Source organism: Vidua macroura, chromosome 18, assembly GCF_024509145.1.
Source record: "Vidua macroura isolate BioBank_ID:100142 chromosome 18, ASM2450914v1, whole genome shotgun sequence".
NCBI lineage: Eukaryota > Metazoa > Chordata > Aves > Passeriformes > Viduidae > Vidua > Vidua macroura.
Window position 1 is genome coordinate 472,257 of NC_071588.1, and position 20,028 is coordinate 492,284.

Consider the following 20,028-nt stretch of genomic DNA (forward strand, 5'->3'; position numbering starts at 1 on the left):
ACAGCAAACTTTGAACTTTCACACTGGTGCCTTAGAACACCTTAGACCTGCTTGGCAGTTGTGAGAGGGCATTAAATATCCTGTTAGCTCTGAAGGAAGGAAAGCAAGCAGGATTCAGCCTGTTGGAGAGGCTGCAGAAAGGTGAATACATCAGAAGCTGCTGACACCTGCAAACTCCAGACAGAAATATGGGCACTGATCAATGCAAATACATTCAGCTGCTGGCCTCTGCATATATTTCTCTTTATTATGTAGCTTTTCACAGAGTTTTGGGCTTGTACAGTTGCTGCACCTTACTGGGTCTTATTTTGCATTCTATTTTTCCTCCAGTCCTATCCATCTCTTAATTTTATACAGATGGCATTGAACAGGTTGATTCATCCTGCAGTTTATCAACCCAGTGCTTACCTAACAGCAGGGGTTGATTATAATCCCCCATTTCTCCTGAATTATCCTGCTTACTCAGGTGTTGCCCCAGATTTGTCCCCCACAGACCTGCCTGCTCATCCCTGTGACTCCTGCTGTGTCTGCCAAGCACCACAGACAACAAACGCTCAGTTCCTTCCTCGAATTTGCAAGTGTGCAATCTCCTGCTTGGTGTGAAGTGTGGTGTCAAGCCTGCACAGGCGTTCAGGCAGAGAAGCTCAGGCTGCAGGTGGTGAGAGCCCTGTGCAGAGTTAGCAGAATCCAATCCACCTTCTCACTATTTACCCACGCAGACAGTGCTCCGTGCTCTCCTTCTCATTCCAGAGTCAAGTGATGTTACACATTTGCCATTGCTGATCCAGGCCAGAGCCTGGCAGCACAGAAATGGAACTTGGGTTTCATGGGGAGAGCAGCAAGAAAGAATGGGCATGTTGTCTTAGGTGAACAAAAATGTTATGAAAACACTTTGCTAAACTCCCTCAGAACAGCTTTCAGTTAAATCCATTGTAATTCACAGAAAATAGAAAGAAAAAACCCAGATCCAAAATGTCACAAAGAATACACAAAAATAATTTTAAAAAATGCTGATTAAACTTCGTCTTGTTGAGTGGGATATCACAGTACAAACCACACCCTGAAAACTCTGCTCTTTAGGGGAGTTTGTCAGCTCTGCAAAGGCAGCAAGCACTGCCTGGTTGCTGCTTATGGAACAAGAAACAGAAAACCAGAAGCTGCTGAAGACCAGCAGAAGGTGGCTCAGGCACTGAGCCGAGTGAAGCAAAGAGCTGAGGAGTCTGGTTATAGTGATCAACATAGAAAACAAGGCGGGGAGTTGTAGTAATATATTCTAGATTGCCAAAACATCCATTTTCTTCTTCAGTACAATGTCCCTACATGTATGCAACAAAACCCTGAGTCATTTCATTTTTGAAACACAACACTGAAAACATTCAGATTCAGTATGTCACATTAAAAGATATATTCATTACATGTTAAAATGCCAAAATAAAAAGTTTCCATTTTAAAAATTCCACACAGGTTTATAAATACTTTGCCAGAGCCATTCAATCTTCTCAGCACAAATGACACCTAATTCAGCCCATCCAGAGTTCTGAGTCTGAGTGAATAAAAGAGCAGTTCAGGAGGACATTTCCTGAGCATGCTCTGCACAGGTCCTTCCCATCTGCCTCCAAAATCCTCCTCTCAGCCCATGAACACCAGTGCTGGTTTTAAAGAGAGGATGCACTAACAAAGGTCTTTGGAGCCTGGTAAAAAGGTGCAGCTGAACAGCCACTTCTCCTCTACTCCCAGTTCTGCCCTAACCCTCACAGCCCCCAACACCCTCACCACAGAGCTGGGGGCTGCACGCTGGTCCCACCACCACTGCAGGAGATGCAGCCAGGTGTGGATGCAGCCAGGCTGCAACACTGCAGGAGATGCAGCCAGGTCTCCCTTGCCTAAGCACCTCCTCTCACCTCAGTGCAACCAGGGCTGTATCTGGGGAGTGTCTGCCACAGCCAGTTAAATTTCAGGGGGTTGGCCTGAAATAAGAGGGAAAATGATGGATGTTCTGCTGTCTGCAGGTGAACAGAGTGCTGTGGATATATCAGTAAATTACACAAACTGCCACTTCTTTGGAAACTGGATTAGAGAAACCCAAGCAAAAAAAAACGAGGTTGGAGCAGGGCCAGTGAGAGAGAACTTTATGAAAAGGTGCAGAGCTGCCTTTGTGTGACATCCCAGCTGCACTTCCTACGGCTTCCTTCTCATGGAAACTGAAGAGTCCTCTCTCACTACAAGGGCTGGAAAAGACAAAATTGGGCCAGAAAAGTTGCCCTGATTGTTTTTCTTTCTGGCCTGAAGGATGAACAGTACAGATGATAAACAAAGAAGCAACAGATGTTTCAGTGCCCGCTTGGACAGTCAAGACATTCATATACCCTGAGAGACTAAATAAGAACTGCAGTAGTTGTGATTCATTCTTCCACACCATAATCCAGGCTTCGTGCTCCCTCTTATTTCCCAGCTTTGTATTTAAGTGCTCACCTCCCCTGTCCTTCTTAAACCAATAAAAAAAACCTTACAGATTTTGTTGCCATCCCACATTCAACCAAGAGCCTCTGGGGACTGAACATCCTGGAAACATGGTGCAATGTCCGAACAACTGGAAATCTGAAATTCTTTGTACCTTGAGAAGATCTCTCGTTACAATTCAAACCATTGGAAAACAAAGAACATTATGGGATGGGTAATTATTTAAAATTCCATAATTACCAAGGGGCCTTTTTTCCCCAGATGTTTCAGTCCAGTCTGACTGCATTTCCTGTACACCATCAAAGAATCTGACTCTGGCCACTACGGGTGGTCTGAGAAACTTGTAAAAAAGGCAGGATTATGTCACAGTGAAAAGTGCTTTGTTTTACAGGCTCACCCCGAGCAACCTTTTTGCAGAACGAGTTGGAAATACCTAATTCTCATGCAACCCCTCCACTGCTGAAGTCCATATAAGCTCATGCCAACAGGAGACAGAAAAAAACTTTCACCAACCTACTTCAGGCCATGATAAATGTGGGAAAATACATATTCACATTAAAATTACAATATGTCCATGTGAGGCACAATCATGAATGGGCAGAAAACAATGTCTGAACTGATCTTTTCTCCCATCTGGGCATATACTCCCATTTTTAGAGCAGCCAAAAGAAGAGTTGGAGCTGACCTTGTGCTCCCTGCACTGTAGCTCCAGTGGCCAGTGTCAGACTTGCCCAGTGGCCCCAGGGGGGTGCCTGGCTGCCCCCAGGAGTGACACAGCCCTTCAGCCAGGGCTGACTCACAGCCTGCTCACCCCTCCTGCTCCAAGAACTCATGACAGCATGCACGGAGTGCTGCCACAGACAGAACATTCCTGGAAGGGAGTTCCTCTCTTTCTTATGCAACTGATACAACTTTAAAGGTATTTTTCTGGTTTAGCATCTGCATTTCTTTTTTTCCCTAGGACAGGCTTTACAAGTCTCTGGTTTCTCCACGAGCAGCAGCTGCCAGGTTTGAGAAGAGGCTCTGCATCTTACAGAGCACAGCTACAGAACAAAGATCTTCAGCCAAAATTGGCCACACACAACCAGAGAAACTCTTCCTCTGCCTTACACAAGAATTTAGAGGGTTAAGATCCATTGGTTTTCTCACACGGTTTTACTGCTAACACAGAACGTGGTTCACACTGAAATGGTCTTTACCTGGTTGTGCTGTAGTGGGGCTGAAAATACCCCCCTGACCCACATCTGAACTTTCAGCCCAGTTTCCTCCTCTTCTCTCCACAAATGTTAAATACAGTACTCCAGTCATCAGGAAATTTGACATGTTTAATTCCTACATGATTCCATTTGGGGCACTTGTTGCTTTTAAAATTGCATCTCGTTTCTGCTCACTCTGTTTAGGCAAGGCACTTATTTCTGAAGATCTGGTTTTAATTGACATTTGACTGCCAGTGCACAGTGGCCTTTCATGATGAACATGTTTGATAAACTCAACAGCCTCAGGATGTGCTGTTTCCTGAGATTAGTTCAGTTCCCTATCATCTCTACAAAAATACATTTGTTTTTTAACTTGCATTTGTCTAAAAGAAATTTAATGCCAGTAGTTCTGGAATATGAAGATTTAATAATAAATAGATTTTTGTCTGCTTTGTCATTGCTAAGAGATTCCAACATAATGGCTGATAAATCTTCTGTCTATGAATGAGAATAAAGCAGGCTAGAGCCACACTCTTCTATTTCTTTCTGCCCTTAACTTGAACTAAGTAATCATTCTCACTGGTGTCTGATAGTTGCTTTGTTATGTTGATAATTTACCTGAAAAAAATCCAAAAAACTGCCACCATAGATCTTCCTCCTCTGAAGAACTGCATGCATGTAACTTTAAATGGATGACTCTAAAGTGATGTTATTTCTAGTTCGAATTAAACATCATGTATATCTTACTTATGCACGATTTTTTAGAAGATAAAGGTTGCTTGAAGTTTAATTAAAGCCAAAGCACAGTATATTACAAGATTTTTCCCAGGACATTCTCCTGTTTCAAATATTAACAGAGAGGAGATATCACTCTGCTAAGGGATCTGTGCAATCTGTAAATACATTAACTGGGAGGAAGTGACACATCCAGTAACAAAATAGGAGCTCCACCTGCATTATTTCAGTGCTGATCTACTCAAAGGTCACTGCAGAAGTCCTTTCCTGACTCCACAGCCTTTTAGGTATTTTATAGTGAAATTGCAATTCTCTTTCATGGCTCTATGCCCATGAGTTTCACAAACTGTATCCACAACAGCTTAAATCAAATCCCCTGAAGGCAATCACAGCCCAGCCCACCTTTGATCTAACACAACAGAAAGACTCAAGGCTTGGACCTTGGCACCAAGACCATTACCTTCAAGCTACTAGTCATGCAGGAGAAATGAAATCTTGGTGTCTGTAGGTCTTTCAGGCCAGAACTACTTACTTTGCAGTGTTTAATTGTAGGAATAGGCACATCAGTTATTGCAATAATAATGCACTTGTTTAGACAGGAAATCACAGAATGTTAGGAAAAAAGCTCACAAATACCTTAGAAATACCATAAAATGAGAGCACAAGAGCAAACAAAAGGAGTGACTGTGGAATCTTCAGGCATCTTAAGGCTCCTGTGCCTTTATTACCTTCCTGCAAGAAACCTGAAGTTTTCCCCATATCCTTTATTCTGTTATACCAGAAAACAAGAAGGATTTAATCTGAAACTTTCTGTTCACGAAGCAAACAGAAAGCAAACCAGGTACTGAAGCTCAGCTGTGCCCATGCATTTTCCTGGGGGTGATTTTCACTCCTTGACCCAGCCAGAGCTGGCACGGCTCAGCAGGTGTGATATCTGAGCTGTGTTTAGTTTGTTTAACACACATTTCCAGTGATAACAGAAATCATCTCCGTGGCCTGATGCTCTCCACCAAGTGCATTCCTGCCTCAGCCTGGCCTGGCAGCACCAGGCACAGCCCTGCTGGAAGGCACTGCCTCATTGCTCACATTTTCTTGAGGTCTGGAGTTTTTGTAGCTGGCACGGGCAGGACAGAATGAACCCTGGAAAATACTTACACATATTATACCAAAGGAATGTAGGGCAAGGATTAAATTATAAACCAGAGTGACTTTAAATGAAATAACACAGCAGGTTGTGATGGCTGTTTGATATGGTCATTTAGGATCTGACTTTCAAGGTATGGCAAGGGAACAGATGTGAGAAAGGGGAAAGAGATTCCTGGCTTGCCTGGAGACTTGTAACGATGTCCCAGGTGGGGACTGCATTCCTCCTCCTTCCAGCTCTCCCAACTGCTTCTCCCTGACTTGGAGCCTAGAAAATCTGGGCACCTCAACACAGAGCTGGCAAGGAACCAATGTCCCAGTCCTCTCTGACATCTGAAAGTGATCATTTGACTGCCCGCGCTGCAGGAATGCTTCCCCAGAGGAATAAGGAATTTTATGAGTGTTATAAAAAGTTACTGGCACTACAACGTATTATCACTGTGGTATAAATTACTGACATGCTGTCAGCTAGGGGCCAGCCAGGACAGCAGCCAGAACCATCTCCCTGCTCTGGCAGAACTCTGTGGGCTCCCTTGGCAGCCTTCAGCCTCGCCCAGCAAGGTCCTCCCCAGCAGGGAAGGACTCAAACCCAAAGGCAGAGAGGGGCAGAGCACGAGGCTGCAGCATCACATCCTGATCACAGCACAGCTGCAGCAGCAGACAGGGCTTTGATCACAGTTGTCCTTCTGCCAGTAAGATTTGCAGTGTAACACCAATTTTCATCAATAGAGAACAGAGCTGTAGTTTTGCCATACTCTCAAATTAAATAGAGTATACTAGAATACACTTATCTATATTTAGTTCCCAAAATATAAGCTACTTGCATTCTCATCAGACCATATGTTTAAGTCGCACAATTTTTTCTTCCAATTGCTCTGAAATTTACCTTTATTTTTAGCTTATGTTTTCTTGGAGTTGGCAGACGTTCTGTCACGGGAGATACTGTGTACAAAATGTGAAATATTGCTCTCTGCACTGTCCTTCAGACAGCTGAACGTGGCTGAGCCACCTCCCAGGCCAGCAGAGCCAGCCCAGCAGCAGCAGCACAGAGAGGGGCACTGGCACAGGGAAATGGCACTGGCACAGAGAGGGGCACTGGCACAGGGAAATGGCACTGACACAGGGAGGTGGCACTGGCACAGAGAGGGGCACTGGCACAGGGATGATCCCTCCCTGCCCCACCCAGCCCTGCCCAAGGCCAAGGGCAGCGTTCCCTGCTGGCAGTGCAGGCTCAGCCTGGCTCCTGCTGCTCCTTCACACAGGACAAAAGCAGCAGCCCAGCCCTGGGCCCTCCTCGGGAGCTGGGTGACTGCAGGGACACTCACCTCTGGGTGCTGCAGCCTGCCACAAAGTGCAGCTGGGTGACACATCTCCTGCTCAGAGACCTGGGGCTCTGAGACAATGTCCTGCACAGACAGTCACTGTCCTGCACAATCACTGACCTGCACAGACAATCACTGTCCTGCACAATCACTGTCCTGCACAGACAGTCACTGTCCTGCACAATCACTGTCCTGCACAGACAGTCACTGTCCTGCACAATCACTGTCCTGCACAGACAATCACTGTCCTGCACAATCACTGTCCTGCACAGACAATCACTGTCCTGCACAGACAATCACTGACCTGCACAATCAATGTCCTGCACAGACAATCACTGTCCTGCACAGACAATCAATGACCTGCACAATCACTGACCTGCACAGACAATCAATGACCTGCACAATCACTGACCTGCACAGACAATCACTGACCTGCACAGACAATCACTGTCCTGCACAATCAATGTCCTGCACAGACAATCACTGTCCTGCACAGACAATCACCCCAGGGCTCTGAGACAATGTCCTGCACAGAGCAGTGCCAGGCAAATGAGAGAGGCTGCAGCTCAGGCTGAACCCATTCATTTTGTGTGCAAGGCTTGTCATCATTTCCCATTAGTTTGGAAGCTCCAGCCTTGTCAGAGATCCATCAGTGCTTCCAGGACACATTTTTATTTTCAGGGCTCTATAGCTCTCGGCTGAAATGTCACATTTGTGGTATCATCAAAACATATAAAACCTAGTTCAGTCATGCAAGAAAGAATATGGGGAAAATAAAGGACTTTTATAGCATCATTCCCTTTTAACTTTTTTTCTCTATCTTTCTAAATGCATTCCTTAGGCTTAAAAAACTGCACACTACAGAAGATCCAAAATGGGGCAAGTTTTCCTCAGCAACTAATCCAAGCTTCTGTCATTACAAATATAAATCTCCATATCTCATCTGTGCAGTCTTTACACCAGGCACGAATAGCACCTCTGGTTCCTTAATGTATCCCAAGGGCTCCCCCAAAAATGCTCCCAGCAGGGAGCTTCCCTGGCAGTGCTGGTCTGCAGCCAAGCAGGGAGGGTTCAGCTGAGAAACCCAGAGGTGCCTTGCTCCAGGTTCCCTTATCAACCACAACAAATAGGCAAAATTCAGCCAAGACCTTTTACCAAGTGCTTTGGTGTGAGGGGGGCTCCTGGAAGGGCTGGAGTCCCTCCAGGGCTGCTCGGGTGGCCTGGGCTGCTGAGCACGGAGATGTCAGTGCCGGGGGTTTCAAAGGCAAAACGGCGCGCGAGCCCAGCCCGAGCCAGGGGCTCAAACACAGCCAGGGAGCAGCTCCATCCACACTGAGCTAACTGGCTACCCCAGGGGCCACTCAAACTGGTAACTGGCTACCCCAGGGGCCACTCAGACTGGTAACTGGCTACCCCAGGGGCCACTCAGACTGGTAACTGGCTACCCCAGGGGCCACTCAGACTGGTAACTGGCTACCCCAGGGGCCACTCAGACTGGTAACTGGCTACCCCAGGGGCCACTCAGACTGGTAACTGGCTACCCCAGGGGCCACTCAGACTGGTAACTGGCTACCCAGTGGGCTACTCAAACTCGTAACTGGCTACCCCAGGGGCCACTCAGACTGGTAACTGGCTACCCCAGGGGCCACTCAAACTGGTAACTGGCTACCCCAGGGGCCACTCAGACTGGTAACTGGCTACCCCAGGGGCCACTCAGACTGGTAACTGGCTACCCCAGGGGCCACTCAGACTGGTAACTGGCTACCCAGTGGGCTACTCAAACTGGTAACTGGCTACCCAAATGGGTAACTGGCTACCCAGTGGGTAACTGGCTACTCAAACTGGTAACTGGCTACCCAGTGGGTAACTGGCTACTCAAACTGGTAACTGGCAACCCTAGTGGGTAAGTGGCTACCCCAATTGGTGTATGGCTACCCCAGTGGGTAAGTGGCTAGCCAAACACCCAGAGCTGGCCCTGCACAGCTGCTGAGCTGCCCCCGCAGCCCCCGGAGCTGCAGTGAGTGAACTCCACGTCTGAGTGGAACTCACTCCACGTCTGAGTGGAACTCACTCCACGTCTGAGTGGAACTCACTCCACGTCTGAGTGGAACTCCACGTCTGAGTGGAACTCACTCCACGTCTGAGTGGAACTCCACGTCCCTCTCACTGCTCCTCCTGAACCCTGAGCCTCCCCAGGGCCAGGCAGAATCCTGCCTGCCCCTCACTGCGAGCAAAGGGCAGCAAATTCACCTGCAGCATTTTGGCTCAGTATTCTCCCGTTCAGAAGCCAGCCAACTCCTGGCCAGCACCGATGCACTGCAAAGCTAGATCCAAAAGCTGGGGCCTGAAAGTAAAACTCCTCAATGAATCACAAGAAAATACAAGAAGACACAGAAGCTTAGATTTCAAGTAATAAGATGATGTTCTGCAAGACTTGCACAGCAGCAAATACCAGGATGAAATGTGTGCAGCAGGAAAGGGTAAGTGAAAAGCATCTCTCTGAGAAGCAGCACTGGAACAGAGTCCTTGTGTTGATTAATTGCCTTTAAACATTTGATCACTATATGTATCCAGTAAATCTCCAAGTGTTTCAACATTTCTTTAGTGAAGACAGAGTCAGGCAATTATGTATAAAACATCCAAAACATAATAGATACCTAGGAAAAAAGGTCACAGCTTCCTTTTTGGAGTCTGCTTTCCAGGAACAGTCTTCTGCAACCACTTAAAATTTGCTGCTCTGCTAAATATTCTTGCCAGTACATTTGTTTTCTGCTGGCTAGTTGATAGTTGCAGGAAGCAAACTCAAAATATTATTTTCCCTGAAGTGGAAGAATATCTATGGGTGTTTTGTTTTGGTTTTTTTTTTGACAGTATATACTGAGTTCTAACTTTCCTCAAGAGAGAGCCAGAGAATGAGGTCAAATATGTAAATCTGGGATATACAAAATACTCAAATCAAGAGAAGTAAGAAGCTAATCAACAGTCTGCAGACTATGAAGAATCAAAATATACAATATAGAAATATACTACATACTGAAGTTATGCTTTTGTTCCCTTGGGTACGGAATTACCACAATAAAGCACTAAGTCTCTGCAAATTCTTTATAAATTTTTAATGGGAAATTCTTCTATCATTCCTCAGGTTTTATGTTCACAGGATATATTTGGGTCTGATGTTTGTGTGGTTCACTGTGTAATACATGATTTAAAGTGACATCACGTACTTCAAGGTGGTTAGATAAGTGTAAGGTTCCTTGTTCCTTAAAATAAGTGATCAGTTTTAATAACAAATTTTGAAGGAGCTTGTTTCCTCCACGCTGCCTTCAGAGGATTTTGTGGGATTTGATCCTGGGCTATTTGCACACAACATCCCATTTCATCCCCCAGCTGGCCACTCCCAGGCTGCTTTGGCATCCCTGTGCATTTCAGCCCTAAAGAGAAGCTCCAAAAGGAAACAAGACAGGAGATCCTCTACCGGCAGGAAACCCCAGTGGGCTGGAAGGGCAGGACTGTCCCTGTCACCCAGCCCTGAGCTGTGCTGGCTCCTGCCCTGGCTCCAGGAGCCCCCCCTGCACTGCCAGCCCTGGGCTGGGGCTCCCGTGAGCCCCCCTCAGCACAGCCCTGCCCAGGAGATGCAGAGTGGCCCCGGCCTTACTGAGCCAGGCTCTGGGGGGAAAAGCTGCCAGCACTTGGTCACTTTGCAGGAGCCCAGGCCCCAGAGGATCTGAACTCTGATTATTTGTCTGAACTTTGATTGTTTGTCACCCTGGCAGCTGCTCCCCCCAGCAAAGCTCTGCTCGTCTGAAGCAGAAACAGGGCTGGTGCTGGATTTTCCTGAGCTGCATTGGATTATTCCCTGGATGGTTTTCTTCCTTCACCCACGCCTCCTTTACCCCCACTAACACTTTGTCTAACTCTTGGCGGATTTTCAATGTAAACATTCCTGCACCTCAAAGGAATTTACACCGAGCCCAACGCCCTGCCAAGGAGAAACACGTGGAGCTGTCACAGCTCCTTGGTGACAGCTTAGGAGGACTCAACACTGAGTGCAGGACCAAGAAAGGGAACATTCAGCCTCCTCACTGGAGTGTGCTCTACCACTCACCAAACAACTCCACTCTGAGCGTTAAAGCTCCAAAGCTTTGATGTGCCTCTCTGAAATAACGCCCTCACCGTGGTGCACTTTCACTGCCCTGCTCACCAGGCTTGCAGCAGTCACATTTTGGGAAGTTTTGGCCATTTTGGAAGTGCAGTGGCTGTGCAATAACCTGGGAATGTCCTTTAGTCCAAACTGGCACCATTTTATTCACCCCTGTGAGCTCTGCTGGCTGACTCCACATGAGAACCTGGTCCCACTAAAGCTTGAGCCCATTTCTATAATGATGTTTTCAGTTTGAGCAAAACCAAACAAAAGCATTTGACTAGAAAATAGATCATGTCAATACAAAGAGTTTCACATATCAAAATCAATGGAAATCAGGACTTCGATATTGAATAAACTAGGGGTAAAGTTTTGTATGACTCACAAAGCAACCATTACAGAGAAGGTGAAACTGAGAAATCAGAGGTTAGAAGAAAACTTCAATACTGTTCTAGCTTTTTAATTACTTGGAGTGCAAATTAATAGCATTATATTGCAAAGCTGACTTTCTTGATAAAGAAAAATCAAACCAGTTCTGAGAGCCTTTAAGTAATACTCCTAAAAAATTACCATATGTCTGCCATATGCAAAAATCAAGAAAACTTACTTTTAGGTTGAGATGGAAAAAAACCACAAAGAAACAAACAAAAAAGCTTTCTCCCAAATCTGAAATTCCAAATCATTTTCAGGGTAGAATTGGCATCCCTAATGACAAATGGGAACCAGTAAGATTTCACCGGTGTAGCTGAATAATTACAAAATCACTCAAGAAAACTAAATTCCTTGGTGTGTCTGGTACTTTCTCCAGACTTATTCTTTTGCTGGCTATTCAAGCTGTATTTGATGTCAATTATCATAGCAGACAGAAACAAGGAATGAAGAACACAGCACTGGCTCCTGGAGCTCCTGCCATTGAAATTATTTAAAACATCCTCGGGCAAATAAAAACCTTACTGTAGAAAATGCTGACAAGGAGCAGCATAACTCACACACTGTTTACTGAGAACCAATCTAAAGTGCCACAGGATATTTTTTTCCTTGCAGGTTCATTAATTAGATATCCCCTTGAGCAATCAGTTCATTCATTCTCTACCTGAGAGGGATGCTGGGCAAGGGAGAAGTGGCTTCAGTGCCCCATGGGGATGGGAGAGCTCAGCTTGGGGCTGTGTGTGCCAGCCCTGTGGGGATGGGAGAGCTCTGAGCTGTGTGTGCCAGCCCTGTGGGGATGGGAGAGCTGGGGCTGTGTGTGCCAGCCCATGGGATGGGAGAGCTCTGAGCTGTGTGTGCCAGCCCTGTGGGGATGGAGAGCTCTGAGCTGTGTGTGCCAGCCCTGTGGGGATGGGAGAGTTCTGAGCTGTGTGTGCCAGCCCTGTGGGGATGGGAGAGCTGGGGCTGTGTGTGCCAGCCCTGTGGGGATGGGAGAGCTCTGAGCTGTGTGTGCCAGCCCATGGGATGGGAGAGCTCTGAGCTGTGTGTGCCAGCCCTGTGGGGATGGGAGAGCTCTGAGCTGTGTGTGCCAGCCCATGGGATGGGAGAGCTCTGAGCTGTGTGTGCCAGCCCTGTGGGGATGGGAGAGCTCTGAGCTGTGTGTGCCAGCCCATGGGGATGGGAGAGCTCTGAGCTGTGTGTGCCAGCCCTGTGGGGATGGAGAGCTCTGAGCTGTGTGTGCCAGCCCATGGGATGGGAGAGCTCTGAGCTGTGTGTGCCAGCCCTGTGGGGATGGGAGAGCTCTGAGCTGTGTGTGCCAGCCCATGGGGATGGGAGAGCTCTGAGCTGTGTGTGCCAGCCCTGTGGGGATGGAGAGCTCTGAGCTGTGTGTGCCAGCCCATGGGATGGAGAGCTCTGAGCTGTGTGTGCCAGCCCTGTGGGGATGGAGAGCTCTGAGCTGTGTGTGCCAGCCCATGGGATGGAGAGCTCTGAGCTGTGTGTGCCAGCCCATGGGATGGGAGAGCTCTGAGCTGTGTGTGCCAGCCCATGGGGATGGGAGAGCTCTGAGCTGTGTGTGCCAGCCCTGTGGGGATGGAGAGCTCTGAGCTGTGTGTGCCAGCCCATGGGATGGAGAGCTCTGAGCTGTGTGTGCCAGCCCATGGGATGGGAGAGCTCTGAGCTGTGTGTGCCAGCCCATGGGAATGGGAGAGCTCTGAGCTGTGTGTGCCAGCCCATGGGAATGGGAGAGCTCTGAGCTGTGTGTGCCAGCCCATGGGGATGGGAGAGCTCTGAGCTGTGTGTGCCAGCCCATGGGGATGGGAGAGCTCTGAGCTGTGTGTGCCAGCCCTGTGGGGATGGGAGAGCTCTGAGCTGTGTGTGCCAGCCCTGTGGGGATGGGAGAGCTCTGAGCTGTGTGTGCCAGCCCTGTGGGGATGGGAGAGCTCTGAGCTGTGTGTGCCAGCCCATGGGATGGGAGAGCTCAGCTTGGGGCTGTGTGTGCCAGCCCATGGGATGGGAGAGCTCTGAGCTGTGTGTGCCAGCCCATGGGGATGGGAGAGCTCTGAGCTGTGTGTGCCAGCCCTGTGGGGATGGGAGAGCTGGGGCTGTGTGTGCCAGCCCATGGGATGGGAGAGCTCTGAGCTGTGTGTGCCAGCCCTGTGGGGATGGGAGAGCTCAGCTTGGGGCTGTGTGTGCCAGCCCATGGGGATGGGAGAGCTCAGCTTGGGGCTGTGTGTGCCAGCCCATGGGGATGGGAGAGCTGGGGCTGTGTGTGCCAGCCCTGTGGGGATGGAGAGCTGGGGCTGTGTGTGCCAGCCCATGGGGATGGGAGAGCTCTGAGCTGTGTGTGCCAGCCCATGGGATGGGAGAGCTCTGAGCTGTGTGTGCCAGCCCTGTGGGGATGGGAGAGCTCTGAGCTGTGTGTGCCAGCCCATGGGATGGAGAGCTCTGAGCTGTGTGTGCCAGCCCATGGGGATGGAGAGCTCTGAGCTGTGTGTGCCAGCCCATGGGGATGGAGAGCTCTGAGCTGTGTGTGCCAGCCCATGGGGATGGGAGAGCTCTGAGCTGTGTGTGCCAGCCCATGGGGATGGGAGAGCTCTGAGCTGTGTGTGCCAGCCCTGTGGGGATGGGAGAGCTCTGAGCTGTGTGTGCCAGCCCTGTGGGGATGGGAGAGCTCTGAGCTGTGTGTGCCAGCCCATGGGGATGGGAGAGCTCTGAGCTGTGTGTGCCAGCCCATGGGGATGGAGAGCTCTGAGCTGTGTGTGCCAGCCCATGGGGATGGAGAGCTCTGAGCTGTGTGTGCCAGCCCATGGGGATGGGAGAGCTCTGAGCTGTGTGTGCCAGCCCCATGGGGATGGGAGAGCTCTGAGCTGTGTGTGCCAGCCCTGTGGGGATGGGAGAGCTCTGAGCTGTGTGTGCCAGCCCTTAACCCCATCACAGCACGCCCCCAGTGCAGGGAGAGCTCTGCTGCTCTACACAGCCTCTCCCTCCCTCCTGTCACAGTGAGGGTCCCGAGGAGCTGCAGCAGAACTCCAAACCTCAGCTGGCAGCAGTGCAGAGGAGGCAGCAGTGCAGCCCTGGCAGCAGTGCAGAGGAGGCAGCAGTGCAGCACTGGCAGCAGTGCAGAGGAGGCAGCAGTGCAGCCCTGGCAGCAGTGCAGAGGAGGCAGCAGTGCAGCACTGGCAGCAGTGCAGAGGAGGCAGCAGTGCAGCACTGGCAGCAGTGCAGAGGAGGCAGCAGTGCAGCACTGGCAGCAGTGCAGAGGAGGCAGCAGTGCAGCCCTGGCAGCAGTGCAGAGCTGGCTCAGTTCCTCCAAGGCAGCTCCTCCCTGCCCTGCCAGAACGTGCTCTGAGCCAGCCCGTGCTGCCTCTGCAGCTGGGAAGGACTCTGCTCTTCTTTTTCTTTCAAAAAGGGAAAATCCCTCCCCAGCAGCTGCACATTTCCTGCTAGAACAACAGTCCCTTGCCTCTACTGCCCTGTAAACCAGGTCCTTCTCCCTCAAACTTCCCTCTTCTGCTCCACTCTTAAGGCAGATCACGGTCTGTTTTTCCCACTCAGTGTCCAAGGCAATGCTCACAGCATTGTCCTGCAGAAAGTGAGAATATTTAATGTGGGGGGGTGAGGAAATCAATTTATTTTAAGTGGAGTTGTAGAGTTTTCAAATCCTCCTCTTCCTAACTATAAATTCTTTCCATTTTGAAACTGCCCACTATTCCTTTATCACCAGAACAGTTGAAAACAACTTTTCAACCCTCATTATGATGAACTAAACTTTCTGAGTTCCACAAAACCAAAGTGAACTCCCTCACATTCATCATTCATGCCTAAAGTGTCTGACATGCCAACAGGCAGCTTTCAAATAATCCTGCTCCAGTCCATCTTAACTGAAAGGCAACAGGGGAGTTACACATGCAAAAACTTCAATATTCTATTACACAGAAATACAGACAAATTAATTAATTTCCTGTTACTACCCATATCCTGCTATTTCTCTTACAAAGAAATACTGAGAACTCGTTTCATGATGAATGAGTGATAACACAGGAGAAGTTTTGGGTCTCCAAAGCTTTGAAGCTGTTCTGACATGGAAATTAAACCTTCTATGAATTAGAGCTTATCACAAAGCAATCCTGGTTCTTAGAGCAGACAATGTGCTTGACAAAAATCTATATTTTTTGTTAGTTCAACCTTCCAGGCTGTTAGAATGGCGTCCCATGAGAAAATAAGTTCTGGGATGTTTCTGTTAATAACATTAACGAAAGAAAACTCTTGCTGTATTGTTAAGAGGTGCTGCATTTCATTGTCATGACTGCTGGGGTTTTAAAGTTGCCCAGAAACAAGAAAAGGAGCTGCAACTATGTTCACTTTTCATGTGAACTCAATGGAGTTCCTGTATTCTTTATAGCAAGGATTTAACTTGTGTAACAAAGTGCCAAACTTTGCATTGATTTTAAAATCATGAGCTTGATTATTATTTTTTCTTTTTGCTTAGTTGTGGTATATTCTGCAAGAGTCACAGTTTCAATTGTATTTTAGTCAAGTTCTCTCTGTCAATGTCCATCCACTGAAAAATTATACCTTCATTCTGCAGATGTGGGCAAGATTTATTGTTTTTCCACAATCAATATATAAATTAGCCAACACTTTACTTGCCATAAAAATTAATTGGCTTCACATTGATTTGCCTCTCTCATGGCAGCACTAATATTTGCGTACCAAGGGGAATTGGTTCTTCCCTTATTTTATTTTCTTATCAGTAATGATGTTAAACAAATCTCAGGGTGTGGCATGGCCAGCAAAAAGAGAGAGGAAAGGATGGGATTTGGGTGAGTTTTCAGGCAAAAGTCCCACTGCCTCATTAAAAGCTCAGTGAGAAGGGACAAGTGAGGAGCGGTTCTGTGAACAGGGCCGAGTTTGTGGAGAAGGTCTGTGGTGCCTGCACGGCAGCATCCCTGGGAATGCAGAGGTGCTCCTGCAGCTCCTGCAGCTCCTGCAGCTCCTGCCTCTGCTGCAGGACAGCCAGGAGCAGGAGAGGGGACCGGGAGAGCCAGGAACAGAGCGGGAGAGGGGACCGGGAGCAGGAGAGGGCACCGGGAGCAGCAGCAGGAAGGAGCTGATGATAATCGAGAGGAGAAGCTGCTAAAGGAAAGAGATGATAATTGAGAAAAGCTGCTGAAGGAAGGAAGGAGCTGGTAATCCAGAGGAGGAGCTGCTAAAGGAAGGGCCTGATGATAATCAAGAGGAGAAGCTGCTAAAGGAACGAAGAAGCTGATAATGGAGAGGAGAAGCCGCTGAAGGAAGGGGCTGATGATAATGGAGAGGAGAAGCTGCTGAAGGAAGGAAGAAGCTGATAATCGAGAGGAGAAGCTGCTGAAGCCTCACTGGTGCAGGAAGGGTCACAGCGGGGTCCTGATGGGAAGCACTCCCTGCACAAAGTGGGAGAGCAGAGGCAGCTCCTCACAAACGAGGAGAGGAGCAGCTGCTCAACGATTCAGTGCAAGAACATGGCAGGAAGGATGAACAGCTCTCAATTCCCCAAGCACAGTGCTTGTTAAAATGGGCCACGCTGAGCAAAGGACTGAGATGGAACAATGCTAAATTAGCCCTGACTTGCAGTATCTTAGTAAAACATGCCTTTTTTTCTCCCCGAACCAAACAGTTCTTTAAAGTGGCACTGCCCCAAACTATATTTGAGGGAAAAGCAGCTGCATTAAGCATTCCCAATTTGCATCTAATCTTCATGAGAGTATTCTCACAGAGGGTGCAACCGCCAGGAGCTCGTAACTCTCCAAAACTGCAGCTGCACATGTTCCTCTTCTGCAAAGAGCAATGAGAAAATAAAGCCCTGGAGAAAACTCCAAGTGGCTGAAACTAGTGTACAAGACGTTTTCTTCCAGATGTGAGGCAGTTTTCTCTGGAGTGCCAGTCAGGAGTGAGGGATCCACAGAGCTCACCCAGGCTGTGACTGCTGCCCTCCTGTCCCACCACCTTACTGTCCCTGGCAGTGCTGTGCCCTCTTTGTACCAAACATGCCTGGATTTACACCCTGCTGCTGTTCCTACCAGCTGAAAGTTGCCTGAAACTCAAGAATTTACAGCCACTTTGTCCCCAGGAATGTCAAACTGTAACGTCAGCATGGGCAAAAATCAAGGTTGAGGCTATGTAGCCTCTGCTATGCAGCCATACGGGTTTTACAAAATACTGGTGCAGTTTGACACAATTTCCTCCTCTGATGCCTCTTCTGACTTTTTCCAGAGCACATTGTGCTGCATTTCAGCCTTGACATTCATCTCTTCTAAATTTCTACCCTGTGCTGTAATTTCTTGGATCACAGAAGTGAAATGTTAGTTCTTCTCTAGTTGTTCCTGCTATGAAAAACATCTTGCTGGAAACAGGATTTTTTTCAGATAATCATTTTACAAAATGTACTGTTGCCTCACTACAAAACATCTGGACAGGTCAAGACTGAGCTGTCTCCAGCCTCAAACCACCCTCAGTCTCCACATCCTCCCCACGTCCAGGGGGTGTTGGGGGATTTCTCTGAATTTCTGGCTCTCTTCTGCTGGACACAGAACTTCATCTGAGTTGGTGAACAGCAGAACATCACCAATTTTAAATCTGTCAAAAAAATGTCTGTCTGTCCCTGAAGTGTTCCTGAATAAAAACTGACCATTGCAATTCAGTGCATTAAATTGTCTCTTAGAGGACTTAATTCAGGCACAGTTTTGCTGGTGAAAAAGAGAAATGAAATATCCTCAGTGTTCACAGAGACTGTGCTGCAATTACAGCCAACACCCCCGGCAGAGCCCAGTCTGCTCCCCCTGGTCCATGCATTAACCTGAATTAACCCTGAATTAACAGGGTTTTCATTAGCTCTGAGGTGACTTCTCAGCCCCACAGCCCCAGCTCTGCCCCACGCTGCTCTCTGCAAAGGGAAGCGCTGACACATCCCTGAGAGATATTCCCTGTATCCTTCCCTAATTAATTAGACATCAGTCCCAGTTTGGAATACCTCGTGTTTTAAAAAAGAGGGAAATTTACTCACCTCACCAGCTCCTCAGAGCTATGTGAGAACTGCAGACAATTTCAGAGAAGCTCCTGCCTAAGGGGAGATTTAATTCATTGGGAGTTAAGCTGTGGGATGATAAATGCTCTGTGAAGTTTTGTTTCAAGAGGTGATATTCAGTTCACAGGCATTCGCTTTGTAACTATTTCCTAAAATAGACTTGGTTTATTCCAACTTCCTTTTGCTTTCTGTTGCTCAGTGATTGGCATTTTTCCTACACACATTAGAAGAAGAGGAATTAAGAAGTCAGACAAACCTTAATAAAGAAAAACTATTTGTTTGGACTTGGTATTTTTTACTTTTTCTTATTTCAATTTCCTCTGCTAAACTGAGAAAATTATGTGGAACAAACAAACAGCTATAAGAATGAAATGGTATCCACCTCAAATGTTTCTCCCATTACTGCAGTATTGTAATGGATAAAACAGGTTTCTAAGCCAGTTTTTATGCTCTCAGATTAAATATATTATTCAGTCACAAACTTAGATAAATAACTTGAGTGTTACTCTTTAAAGCACCTACTTTAACACAGTGATCTTGCAGCTAGAATTTCTTTCACATTTTAAATTCTACTGTTATTCCATGAGGAGCCCTACTCAAGCAAAGGAAAGCACTTCAGAGTGAAGTGATACCAGAAAGGATCTGTGCTGCTGGCAGCTGAAAGCTGCCAGGGGCACGGAGCCACCTCCCAGCCTGCTGGAGTAAATTCACCTGAATTTACTTCTGTAAACTTGCTGAAGTCATTTCCCTAAGCACATTTACAGCTGTCTAAATTTATATTGTCCAGAATGGTGCCATGGGACTCAGGGGAGGCATGGCAGTGTACAAGAGAACAGGTCTGGCCCAGTGCAGCCCCACGCAGGCACAGCTGGAATCATCTATTCACCCTTTCCTTGGTGTTAAACTTAACCATTAATTAAAAGCCAAATGAGCAATTACACTCTGAAAGCTAGAGATGTCAGAGGCAAGCAGTCCTCCTGTCAAATTCAATGTACATTGTGATTGCATTGCCCATCAGCCAGAGGAGCTCTGTGAGAGGAGCCAGGCTCTCCTGACACAAAATCTGCAGCACACACTGGTCTAGGTGGAGCCTGAGGCTCCCAGCCCACCTTGTCTGCCACAGAGGGTACAGTCAGCCAGGAGCATTCCACGTTCTCAGGGGTTCTGCTGGCTGAAGCAAAGAAAGGTGCCTGATAAATGCAACATTCCTATCTGCATCCCAAAAAAGGACAAAAAAGCACAGGTTTGTCCGGGAGCCTGCTAGTAAATCACCACCACTGCAGCACCAGGAGGAACCTGGTAAACACAGCACAGTGCATTTTGTAAGTGATCTAAGAGTGCAAAATTCCCTCTTCACAAGTGCCCACCTCTAAGAGGCCTCTCGGGACATTTAGGAGTTCTCAGTTTGGAAAACTGTCAGCAGAACAACACACTTCACTCCTGGGCCTCAGGGATTCTCCGTGCTCCTGGAGCTCACTCCAGCTTTATCAAAGGCCCGACAGAAAGAAGATAAACTGGCTTGAAAATAGCTTTGAAAGA

At 47.8% G+C, this 20,028-nt stretch overlaps 1 protein-coding gene across 2 annotated transcripts in view; it reads right to left on the reverse strand.

Annotated features, from left to right (window-relative positions):
- The window catches only part of ADGRD1 (adhesion G protein-coupled receptor D1), a 130,183-nt gene that overhangs the window by 81,175 nt on the left and 28,980 nt on the right, over positions 1-20,028 (reverse strand). The window lies entirely within an intron of this gene.